General features: G+C 36.5%; 2 non-coding genes across 2 annotated transcripts; one reads left to right on the plus strand and one right to left on the minus strand.

Annotated features, from left to right (window-relative positions):
* The first annotated feature begins 3,339 nt into the window (after nucleotides 1–3,339).
* Nucleotides 3,340–3,446, plus strand: LOC128294361 (small nucleolar RNA R71). The gene has a single exon (XR_008284673.1). It is a non-coding gene; the product is annotated as a small nucleolar RNA R71 (small nucleolar RNA).
* Nucleotides 3,447–8,478: 5,032 nt separating this feature from the next.
* LOC128294921 (small nucleolar RNA R71) lies at nucleotides 8,479–8,585 on the minus strand. The gene has a single exon (XR_008285228.1). It is a non-coding gene; the product is annotated as a small nucleolar RNA R71 (small nucleolar RNA).
* Between the last annotated feature and the right edge of the window lie 5,049 nt (nucleotides 8,586–13,634).

Raw genomic sequence — 13,634 nt, forward strand, 5'->3', positions numbered from 1 at the left:
TATCAACAAACATATTTCCAATATTATTATAAAATATCATAATACAAGAAATATTGATGTATTACTTACATATAAACTTACATCTCATTTAATATCAAGGCAATAACATTAAATTACACATTGCCTTATTAAAAATCATATGAACTTACAATTTCCCATAATATCCATAATCATAGAAATCACATTTATGTATGATAATTCAATGCACTTCATGTACCATAGACATATTTTAAATCAATTCATAAACTTGGCACCATAATCATTTAATTTAATATAATTCAATTAATTCACTAAATTTAACTTTCAAATATAAATTACAGCATTATTGTCTTGTATTATTATCATACCAACTTACATATTTTCAACACCTCGAAATCATAATGAATATATCAATTTTACATTGAAACATGCATAAATTAATGCTTATTATACATATGAACTTACTCGATACTAAAACGATCATTTTACCAACTTTCTCAATTTTCGATTTTTCTCTCATTCTAGGTCCAAATCTCATTTTCTGGGATCTAAAACATCATATTTTACTTATTTAATTCATGTACTATTCAAAACAGTCCTTAACTCAGACTTTGGAAAAATTACAATTTTGCCCCTAAACTTTTGCATATTTACACTTTTATCCCTAGGGTCGGGAATTAAACTTCATCCCTTATTCTTATGTTTTATGACATGCTGATCACTTTTCCCTTCTATGGCAACATCAAATTCTCACTCTAGCATATAATTATGACTATTAGGTATTTTTACCGATTAAGCCCTTTTACTCGTTTTCACTCAAAACCAAGTAGCACAAGTTGTCTAACATAATTTAAAACCTCATATTCTATCATAAAACAGCAAAATAAACACATTTCACCTATGGGTATTTTTCCAAATATGAACCCTAGCTTAAATTATTGCTAGAATAAGCTTAATCAAATTACCGGGATTTTAAAAACGTAAAGAACTTGACAAAACGAGGTTAGAACGGACTTACTATTGAGCTTGGAAAGCTTGAAAACCCTAGCCATGGCTTCCCCCATGCTAATTTCGGCCTCCATGAGAAAGATGAGTAAATTTTGGCTTTATTTTCCCTTTTTATTTCTTTTAATTACCAAATGACCAAAATGCCCTTCCTTACTAAACTTTCAAAAATTCCATCCATGTCCAATTTTTGTCCATCACTTAGAAATTGGTCAAATTTCTATTTAAGGCCTCCTAATTAATATTTCAAAGCAATTTCATACTAGAAACTTCTAGAATGCAAGTTTTGCAACTTATTCAATTTAGTCCCTAACTTCAAATTGAGCACTTTATGCATAGAATTTCTTCACGAAATTTTCACACAGTCATGAAATCATATCATAGACCTCAAAATAATCATAAAATAATTATTTTTATCTCAGATTTTGTGGTCCCGAAACCTCTGTTCCAACTAGACCCAATTTTGGGCTATTACATTAAAAGTGCCGAACTTGGGGTGACTCACCTCCACCGTACCGAATGGAAAAATATTGAGTACCATAAGAGGTATTTCCTCATTCGGTGTGGTAGTGACAATGTGGGGATCTGCGGCATCTAGTAAGACTTTATCGCCAACCTTAAGTTGATTAGGAGAGGTATCGGGCTTGTTTTGGCGTAGTTTCAGTTTATCATGTGCTCTCGGTTTGTGTGCTCGCCATTCATCTAGCTCCTCTGTCCGTAGCCTTTGTTCTTCATGAATATGTCATCTATCACTTCTGGAACATGGCTCGTGAACTTCTTTGAAGCTTAATTTCTACAAAGTCATATTGTCAGTTTTAGTAGATTGGTGTGGACTATTACCTTCAATGTTCGATGTGATGCCAGAATTACGAGCTTGAAGGGTGATTGTTTCGTCTCCCACATGAAGTGTAAGCTCATCTATTCCAACATTAATAATTGTTTTAGCAGCTGTTAAAAAAGGCCTTCTTAAAATCAAAGGGGTGTTATTATCCTCCTCTATGTCTAGAACAACGAAATCAACGAGAAATATGAACTTATCTATTTTCACGAGTACATCTTCAATAATACCCCTAGGGAATCTTATAGTTTTATCTGCCAATTGAATGCTCATCCTAGTTTGTTTAGGTTTCCCAAGACCTAGTTGCTTAAATATTTTGTAAGGCATGACATTAATACTAGCCCCTAAATCAGCTAATGCATGACTTATATCTAAACTACCAATTAAACAAGGAATTGTAAAACTCCCTGGATCTTTCAATTTGTGGGGTAGCTTATTCTGTAGAATAGCTGAGCAGACTGCGTTTAGCTCCACATGCGACACTTCGTCCAACTTCTGCTTATTTACTAAAAGCTCTTTTAAAAATTTCATTGCATTTGGCATCTACGATAAAGCTTCAATAAACGGTAGGTTAATATGTAATTTTTTCAAAAGTTTGAGGAATTTACCGAATTGTTCGTCTGAGCGGTCTTTTCTTGTCGTGTTAGGGTATGGGACACGAGGTTTATATTCTTCATTCACCGTTTTGTTATGACTTACCTCACTTTCACCTTTGCTCACCATAGTTTCTTGCATCAATTCTGGCTCAGGAGCAATGAATCCTTCCTTATCTTGAGTACTAATTGCATTGAGGTGTTCCCTTGGGTTAGGTTCAGTATTACTTGCTAAGCTACCTTGTGGTCGTTCGGAGATTAGTTTGGATAGCTTGCCTATTTGAGTTTTGAGTCCTTTGATCGATGCTTGTTGATTTTTAAGTGTTGTCTCAGTATTTTGGAAACGGGTTTCTGACATTGATATGAATTTTGAGAGCATCTTCTCAAGGTTCAGTTTCTTCTCTTGTTTCTAAGGTGGCTGTTGAAAACCCTGAGGATTTTGTGGCTTTTGATTCCCTTGACCTCCCTAGGAGAAATTTGGGTGGTTCCTCCAACCTGCATTATAAGTATTACTGTATGGGTTATTTTGAGATCTAAAGTTATTGTTACCCATATAGTTGACTTGCTCCTCTTCGGTTGTGAGATTGAAGGATTGATATTCTGTATGCACACCTCCTCCACTTAAGTCACATCTCATTACTGGATGTACCTGCGTAAAACCAAGTAAACCATCAATCTTTTTATTAAGAAGTTCTACCTGATTTGACAGCATAGTAACTGAGTCGAATTATAAACGTCGGCTGTTTTTGTTAGTTAGTCCTCATGACTTGCCACTGGTAGTTATTTAGTGACATTTCTTCAATGAATTCATAAGCCTTTTCAGGTGTTTTGTTGTTGATGGTTCCACCAGCAGCTGCGTCAACCATTTACCAAGTCGAGGGATTCAGACCATTGTGGAATGTTTGTACTTGAAGCCAAAGCGGTAACCCATGGTGAGGGTACCTTCTCAGTAAGTCCTTGTATCTCTCCCATTCATCGTAAAGTGTTTCTAAATCCATCTGAGCAAAAGAAGAGATATCATTACGTAATTTAGCTGTTTTAGTTGGCGGAAAGTATTTTAGTAAAAACTTTTCAGTCATTTGTTCCCAAGTAGTAATTGACCCTCATGGTAACGAGTTCAACCACTATTTAGCTTTGTTCCTCAATGAAAAAGGAAATAACCGAAAACGAATGACATCATCAGAAACGCTATTGATTTAAAATGTATTGCAAAATTCCAGAAAGTTTGCTAAGTGAGCGTTGGGATCTTCATCCTATAAACCATCAAATTGAACAAACTGTTGTATCATTTGAATTGTGTTAGGTTTCAGTTCAAAAGTATTTGCAGCTACAACTAGTTTAACTATGCTCGATTCAATTCCTGTTAGAGAAGGTTTAGGATAGTCATACATAGTACGTGGAGCAGGATTTTGATTAGCCACAATTGCAAGAGGTAGCTAATTGCCTTGGTTTTCAGCCATCTCTTCGATTGGGGGTTGAGTATCATCTTCTTGCTCGTTCTCTGTGTATCTTAAGCTGCACCTTATTTCTCTTTTGATTTCTACGAACTGTACGATCAATTTTTTCATCAAAAAGCAATGGTCCCGACGGGTTTCTTCTAGTCATAAACTATAAAAACCTGCCAAGAGAAAGAAAAAGTAAATTAATAAATAATAATAATAAAATTTATGTTAAATTGCAAGAAAAACAAATGGCTAAAGTAATAAAAATTGAGTGTTCCTAATATCTTAGTTCCCCGGCAACGGCGCCAAAAACTTAATCGCGTGATTCGTAACAAGTAATAAATATTTATAATGAAGATCAAACCTAGACTAAATATTATCGCAATGTAGGCAAGTGTACCTATCGAACAGTAGTATAGTTTTAGGAAGACCGGATTGTCGAACCCAAAGGAACAAAAAGTACTAGTAATGACTGTCTTTTTATTATCTAGCCTAAGAATATTGGGGTTTTGTTTTAATTAACTAATTATCTAAACTAAGAACGCACAGAGAAAAGAATTGGAGAATTGCTTTTGTGAAAATTGATTGACTTGAGACAATACCTAAAGAAAAATCCACCTAGACTTTACTTGTTATTCTGGCTCCGAACCGGACGATTTATTCATTCAACTTGTTCCGTAGAGATACCTAAGTTATATTATTATCCCTATTCAAGACTAATAACGTCTAATCCCTAAATTGAATAACCGAGACTTTTCTCTAATTAACACTCTAGGGTTGCATTAACTCGATCTATGGATCCCCTTAATAGGTTTCACCCTAATCCGACAAAATCTTGTCACCCTATTTCTAGGCACACAATCAACTCCGCTTAACTATGACAAAAGTACTCTTAGACAGGGTCTATTCCTCCTCTGAATAAGAGCATGTCTTGAATCAGTATCTTGGGATATCAAAACAAGAATTAAGAACACATAATTAAGAACAAGTTAAATATTTATCATACAATTCAGAAAATAATAACAAGATTCGTCTTAGGTTTCATTCCCCTTAGGTATTTAGGGGATTTAGTTCATAACTAAATAAGAAAACATCTTAGAAGAATAAAGAATACAAAACATAAAGAAAACCCAAAACTCCTGAAGGGAAATTGAGGAGAGATCTTCAGTCTTAATGATGAATCTGGCTTCTAAGATGGATCATTCGGCTTCCATGGGGTAATTCCTTACCCCCTTTTTTTGTCTCCCTTTTTTCTCCTCTTCAGTGTATTTATAGGCTTTGGAATGCCTAGAAGCCCTCAAAAGTGGCCTTTTTCGAATTGGACTTAACTTGGGCTCGAAAGGGACACGCCCGTGTGACACGCCCGTGTGCGTCGTGCTCCAATTCTGCCAGATTGACACGGCCGTGTGGTCTGCCCATGTGAGGAGGTCCAAGCCGTGTTGATTTTGTACTTTGGCCCATTTTCTCTGTTTTTGGCCCGTTTCTTGTTCCTTTCGCTCTCCTATGCTCTGCTAAGTGTAAAACATGAAATTAAAGCATTAGGAGTATCAAATTCACCAATTCTAATGGAGAATCATCCATAAAATGCGTTAAACATGGGGGAAAAATATGTATAAATTACGGTTTATCATTAGCCGTGTGACCTAAGTTAGTTTCGACCACGGCCAAGGCATAAGGGCATGTCTTGTGGCCGTGTGGATAAGTCAGTATGTATGCCCTATTTTGCCACGACTTAGACACACGGGCATGTCTAATGCCGTGTGAGGCACACGGCCTGCTCACACGGGTGTGTGACCTGTATAACTTTGGAAAATGTTTAAGTTTTAAAAAAATTTTGTATGTGCTCGGTTTAGTCCCGACCTATTTCTAAAGTATATTTAAAGTCTCGTTGACCTATGTAAGGGATTCTATATTGATGATATGATGTTTGTGAATTGAATGTGAAATGTTTTGATATGTACAGTAATGCCTCTTAACCCTATTCAGGTGATGAACACGAGTTAGGGGTGTTATAGTGTCCTTATGCCCACAAGGGCGTGTGACCTTGTTTTATAAAAAAATTTTAAAGTTCATGGTTTAGTCTTGAACCACCCCCAGTGTATGCTTTGGGCCTTGTATGCCAGTAACAGTGACAAGTTGCATGTGTATGTACAGTTTTGTATTGAAAAGAAATTTTATGGCTCGGTTCTATATGTATGTTTACATTTTAGCCCGATAATGCCCTGTACCCGTCTCGGCGTTGGATACGGGTAAGGGGTGTTACATTTATTGGTATCAAAGCTACGGTTTAGTTAGTTCTAGGACTACGTAGCTAGTGTAGAAGTCTAGCTATACATCCCATACATACATTATGATAGTGTGACAACTCCTAACAATTTAAATTGTGTTTTATATAGTAAATGGATCTCGAATGAGTAGTTACTGAAGATGTAGAAAGTAACGCGCCTGCTCTCACTAAAGGAGCAGTACCATCTGATAATAGACCCGAGACAGTTAGTATAGGAGAAGGAGGCAGAGAAGCCTTTCTTCACATGATGAGTAATTCGTACACTGAGTTTGTTCAGAAACCCGGGTGCTCAACTGATAAACTGTAATTTATACATACTTTGACCCCATGCTTAACGCATTTAATGGTTAATTTTCCATTAGAATTGATGAATTCGATGCTCCTAAGGACTTAATTTCATGTTTTATACTTAGGAGAGCATAGAAGAGTGAAAGGAACGAGAAATGGTCCAAAAACAAAGAAAACGAGCCAAAGTACGAAATCAACATAGCCTGGACTTCCTCACATGGGCAGACCACACGAGCATGTCAATTTGGCAGGCTTGAGCACAGCCTAAAGTAATCGCGCACGGGCATGTCATACAGACGTGTCCCTGCCGAGCCCCAGTTGAGTCCAATTCGAAAAAGGCTAATTTTGAGGGCTCTTAGGCATTCCAAAGCCTATAAATAGACCCTAGAGGAGGAAGAAAAAGGAAGACACAGAATGGGGAGTAAGGAATTACTCCAAGGAAGCCGATTGATCCATCTCAGAAGTCGGATTCACCATCAAGACTGAAGATCTCCCCTCAATTTCCCCTTCAGGAGTTTTGGGTTTTTTTTATGTTTTGTATTCTTTATTATTCTGATAAGTTTTCTTATTTAATTATGAACTAAAACCCCTAAATACCTATAGGGAATGAAATCTAGGACGAATCTTGTTATTATTTTCTGAATTGTATGATAAATATTTAACCTGTTCTTAATTCTTGTTTTGATATCCCAGGATACTGATTCAAGATAAGATCTTACTCAGAGGAGGACTAGACCCTGTCTAAGAGTACATTTGTCATAATTAAGCGGTGTTGATTGCGCGCCTAGACATAAGGTGACAAGATTTTGCCGGATTAGGGTGGAACCTAATAAGGGGATCCATAGATCGAGTTAATGCAACCCTAAGGTGTTAATTAGAGAAAGGTCTCAATTATTCAATCTAGGGATTAGACATTATTAGTCTTGAATAGGGATAATAACATAACTTAGCGATCTCTACGAAACAAGTTAAATGAATAAATTGTCCGATTCGGAACCAGAGTAAGAAGTATAGTCTAGGTGAAATTTTCCTTAGGTATTGTCTTAATTCAATCGATTTTCCCAAAAGCAATTCCTCAATTCCATTATCTGTGAATTCTTAGTTTAGATAATTAGTTAGTCAAAACAAAAACCTCTTTATTTTTAGGCTAGATAATAAGAAGACAGTCATTACTAGTACTTTTAGTTCCTTTGGGTTCGACAATCCGGTCTTGCTAAAACTATACTACTATTCAATAGGTACACTTGCCTACATCACGATAATAGTTAGTTTCAAGAACAATTAATTATAAATATTTAAAACCTATCACGAAATCATGCGATCAAGTTTTTGGTGCCATTGTCAAGGAGCTAAGATATTAGGAATGCTCAATTTTTATTACTTTAGCCATTTATTTTTCTTGCAATTTAATTTAATTTTATTATTATTACTTATTAATTTACTTTTCCTTCTCTTGGCAGGTTTTTATAGTTTATGACTAGAAAAAACCCGTCAGGACCACTGCTTTTTGACAAAGAAATCAATCGTACAATTCTTAGATACCAAAGAGAAATAAGGCAAAACTTAAGATACACAGAGAACGAGCAAGAGGACGATACTCAACCCCCAACAGAAGAGATGGCTAAAAACCAAGACAATCAACTACCTCTTGCAATTGCAGTTAATCAAAATCCTGCTCTACGCACTATGTATGATTATGCTAAACCTTCTTTAACAGGAACTGAATCAAGCATAGTTAGACCTGCTGTAGCTGCAAATACTTTTGAACTAAAACCTAACACTATTCAAATGATACAGCAACTTGTTTAGTTTGATGGTTTGCAGGATGAGGATCCTAACGCTTATTTATCCAACTTCTTAGAACTATGCAATATATTTAAAATCAATGGTGTTTCTGATGATGCCATTCATCTTCGGTTATTCCCTTTTTCATTAAGGAACAAAGCTAAACAGTGGTTGAACTCGTTACCACGAAGGTCAATTACTACTTGGGAACAAATGATCGAAAATTTTTTACTTAAATATTTTCTGCCGACTAAAACAGCTAAATTACGTAATGATATCTCTTCTTTTATGCAGATGGATGTAGAAACACTCTACGATGCATGGGAGAGATTCAAGGACCTTTTAAGAAGGTGCTCTCACTATGGGTTACCACTTTGGCTACAGGTTCAAATGTTCCATAATGGTCTGAATCCTTCGACTCGACAAATGGTTGATGCAGCTGCTGGCGGAACCTTCAATAATAAAACACCTGAAGATGCTTATGATTTTATAGAGGAGATGTCACTGAATAACTATCAATAACAAGTCATGAGGACAAAGCCAACAAAAACAGCCAGCGGTTATAACGTCGATTCGGTCACCATACTCTCTAATCAGGTAGAACTCTTGAATAAGAAAATTAATGGTTTTCTTAGTTTTCACAGGTTCACCCAGTAATGCAGTGTGAAGCAAGTGGTGGTGGAACAAGCCATTCGGAATACCAACCCTATGGCCACAACATGGATAACGAGCAATTAAATTATATGGGTAATAATCCTCGACCTCAAAACAATCCATATAGTAACACTTACAATGCAGGTTGGAGGAACCACCCCAATTTCTTGTTGGGTGGTCAAGGAAATCAAAGACCACAACCACCTCCAGGCTACCAACAACCACCCTACCAATAGGAAAAGAAGCCCAACCTTGAAGAGATGCTCTCAAAGTTTATATCGGTGTCAGAAACCCATTTTCAGAACACCGAGACAGCACTTAAAAATCAACAAACGTTGATCCAAGGGCTCGAAACTCAGATAGGCTATCTATCCAAACTGATTTCAGAAAGAACACTAGGAAGTTTACCTAGTAACACCAAATCAAAAGAGCATGTGAAAGCAGTTACACTAAGGAGTGGGAAAGTGTTAGCGGAAACTGAAAAGAAGCTAACACAAGAAGCCGTGGTAAGCGAAAGGGGGGAAGAAAAACCCGAAAATAGTGACAAACCAGTACCGAAGGCATATAAACCATCAGTTCCATACCCAGAAAAATGGAAAAAAGACCGCATTGATGCACAATTCGGTAAGTTTCTTGAACTTTTTAAGCAATTACGTATCAACTACCTTTTGTTGAAGCCATCTTGCAGATGCCTACATACACAAAATTTTTGAAGGAGCTTTTAACAAATAAAAGGAAGTTCAAGGACGTATCTACAGTAGAACTCAACAAGGAGTGCTCAGCCATACTCCAAAACAAACTGCCAACCAAACTGAAAGATCCAGGAAGTTTTACTATTCCTTGCTTAATTGGTAGTCTGAATGTTGAACAAGCACTAGCTGATTTAGGCGCTAGCATTAATCTGATGCCATATAAAATGTTCAAACAACTTGGTCTTGGGGAACCTAAACCCACTAGGATGAGTATTCAATTAGCTGATAGATCTGTTAAATATCCTAAGGGTATTATAGAAGACGTACTTGTGAAAGTAGATAAATTCACATTTCCTGTTGACTTTGTTGTGCTTGACATGGATGAAGATGTGGAAGTACCTTTAATTTTAGGGCACCCATTTTTAACTACTGCTAGGGCTGTAATCGATAGGAATCTTAGGTTTTTATTGGATAACAGGAAGTTTTGAATTTCAAGATTTGTTCGAAATATTTAATAACTTATTTATAATAATGAGGTTCGTAGGTGATAGTAAATTGGTACTTAGAGTAGGTGACGAGGAGATTATCTTTAAAATGTACGATGCTATGAAGTTTTCTAGGGAATAGGATGACTCATGTTATTTTATTGACTCTATTGATCATACTACTTAAGACTCTTTTCAGGAAATTTTATAGAAGGACATGACGGAACTGTATCTAGCTCAAGAAGAGGAGACAGATGATGAACCTAATGAGCATTCTTCAAGATGAGTAGAATATGAGGGAATTAAGATAAACGATGAACTTACGCAAAAACCCTCTATTGAAGAGCCCCTTAAACTGGAACTTAAACAATTACCAAACCACTTGGAATGCGCATTCCTTGGAAATAATTCCACATTACCAGTTATCATTACTTCTAACTTGCAACCCAAGGAGAAAGAGGAACTAATCCGAGTATTAAAAGAACATAAAAAGGCCATAGCTTGGAAAATTTCTGACATTAAAGGAATCAGCCCTTCTTTTTGTACCTACAAAATTTTGATGGAAGATGAATACAAACCGTGTGTGCAAGCTCAAAGACGACTGAACCCCAAAATGAAGGAAGTTGTAAAAGCCGACGTAATTAAACTTCTAGATGCTGGGATTATTTATCCTATTTCTGACAGTTCTTGGGTAAGTCCAGTGTAGGTTGTCTCTAACAAAGGCGGCATGACGGTTGTGACTAACAAGAAGAATGAATTAATCCCAACAAGGACAGTCACAGGATGGAGAGTTTGCATCGATTACAGGAAACTAAATGATGCCACAAGAAAAGATCAGTTCCCCTTGCCATTCATTGACCAAATGTTGGAAAGATTATCTGAGCACATGTACTACTGCTTTCTAGACGGGCTCTCTGGTTACTTCCAAATCCCAATAGCTCCTGAAGATCAAGTAAAGACGACATTCACATGCCCATATGGTACGTTCGCTTATCGTAGAATGCCTTTTGGATTATGTAATATTCCTGCCACTTTTTAGCACTATATGATGGCCATCTTCGACGAACCCGTGGAAGATATCATGGAAGTATTTATGGACGATTTATCGATATTTGGTAACTCTTTCCATCTTTACCTTAAAAATTTAAAATGAGTTTTAATAAGATGTGAGGAAACCGACCTTGTGCTTAACTGGGAGAAATGTCACTTCATGGTTCAAGAAGGTATTGTATTAGGGCATAAAATTTCTAGTAAAGGGATTGAGACGGATAAATCTAAAATAGAAACAATCGAAAAATTACCCCTCCTAGTTCGACTAAGGCTATTAGAAGCTTTTTAGGACATGCTGGTTTTTATAAAAGATTTATTAAGAATTTTTCTAAAATAGCTAAGCCTTTGACTAAATTGCTAGAAAAAGATATACCTTTTAATTTCAATAAGGAGCGCTTAGAAGCATTCAATACTCTAAAGGATAAATTAATTAATGCTCCAATTATAATTGCACCTGATTGGAATTTACCATTTGAATTAATGTGTGATGCGAGTGACTTTGCGAGAGGTGCGATCTTGACAACGAGAGAGACAAGCATTTTCAACCTATCTATTATGCTAGCAAAACTTTGACAGCGGCACAAGAGAATTATACTACTATAGAAAAAGAGTTGCTAGCTGTGGTTTTTGCATTTGATAAATTTCGATCATATCTTATATTGCCTAAAGTTGTTGTTTACACTAACCATTACGCCCTTCGCTACATTTTAACTAAAACTGATGCAAAACCTCGACTCATTCGATGGATTCTCCTATTGTAGGAATTCGACTTGGAAATTCAGGATAAGAGAGGAGCTAGAAATCTCGCGGCTGATCATTTGTCTAGGCTTGAGAACTCCAATACCAGAGAACTAGATGAAGTTGAAATAAATGATCCATTCCCTGAAGAACAATTTTTTGCTATATCTGACTCCGAGGTACCTTGGTTTGTAGACATTACGAATTTTTTAGCCGCTAACATTATCCCAAAATGGTTAACACGCTAGCAAAAGAAGCGATTCTTTAATGATGTGAAAAACTACTTTTGGGACGACCCCTTTTTGTTTCGCAGATGTGCAGATCAAGTCATTAGAAGATGCGTTACAAGATCAGGAACATAAAAAATATTGGAACATTGCCACTCAGGGCCAGCCGAAGGACACTATAGTGGAACTAATACCTCATACAAAATACTTGAATCAGGTTTTTATTGGCCTTCGTTATTCAAAAATGCTAACAGGTACGTTACTTCATGTGAAAAATGCCAACGGACATGTAACATATCTAAACATGATGAAATGCCTCAAAACTATATGCTTTCATGTGAAATATTTGACGTTTGGGGTATCGATTTCATGGGCCCATTCCCTAGTTCATTTGGGAATAAATACATCTTAGTAGCAGTTGATTACATGTCCAAATGGGTGAAAGCCCAAGCTCTACCTACTAATGATGCTAGAGTGGTAGTACGTTTCCTTAAGAAACTCTTCTCGAGATTCAAAACACCTAGAGCAATTATTAGTGACAGAGGCACTCATTTTTGTAATACCCGTTTGAAAAAACCCTTAAGAAATACGGAGTTCATCATAGAACAGCCACCCCATACCATCCTCAAACTAATGGACAAGTTGAAGTAGAAAACTGAGAAATCAAATGTATCCTTGAAAAAACAGTAGAATCAAACAGAAAAGATTGGGCAATGAAAGTAGACAATGCCTTATGGGCTTACAGAACGGCTTTTAAGACCCCCCATAGGGACATCACCGTACAGACTTGTTTATGGAAAAAGTTGTCATCTACCATTCGAACTAGAGCATAAAGCTTTTGGACTATTAAATTTATAAACCTTGATTCCAAACTTGTAGGAAAAAACAGGTTGATGCAGTTGAACGAGCTTGATGAGTGGCGAGCCAATGCATAAGAAAATTCACGCCTATACAAGGAAGCAACAAAGTGGCACCATGACACTCATTTAAAGCAGCGAAAGCAATTTGAAGTTGGAGATCTTGTCTTACTATACAACTCAAGACTCAAATTGTTTCCTGGGAAACTTAAATCACGATGGTCAAAACCTTTCATAATTCAATCTGTTCTTCCATATGGCACAATAGAGGTAAGTCACCCATCACACGGTACTTTCAAAGTAAATGGACATCGTCTCAAACTTTATAATGGTGAGAATTTTAAAGACAATAGAGAGGAGCTACGACTCTACAAACTACCTTGAATAAACCAACAAGGTAACAGTCGAGCTTAGACTATAAACAAGCGTTTCTCGAGATGACATCTCCATTCGCGACGAACACGGACGGGACACGAGCCACACGGGCGTGTGCACCGGCCGTGCCACTTGAAAAATTAGAATAGTTCTCTTATTTTATTTTTCTTTTATTAAGTTTTTAAGATTCATTTGTTTCCCTTTTAAACACGGATTATCTTTATGACTACTATCAGATTATTCCCTTCACTCTCTTTTTATCATTCAGAATCATGCTTGCCATCAAGATTTATTTCCAATACTCGATCTCGCCAATCCAAGAATATCATTCATTCTTAA

This window comes from Gossypium arboreum, chromosome 6 (genome assembly GCF_025698485.1).
Source record: "Gossypium arboreum isolate Shixiya-1 chromosome 6, ASM2569848v2, whole genome shotgun sequence".
Taxonomy (NCBI): Eukaryota; Viridiplantae; Streptophyta; class Magnoliopsida; order Malvales; family Malvaceae; genus Gossypium; species Gossypium arboreum.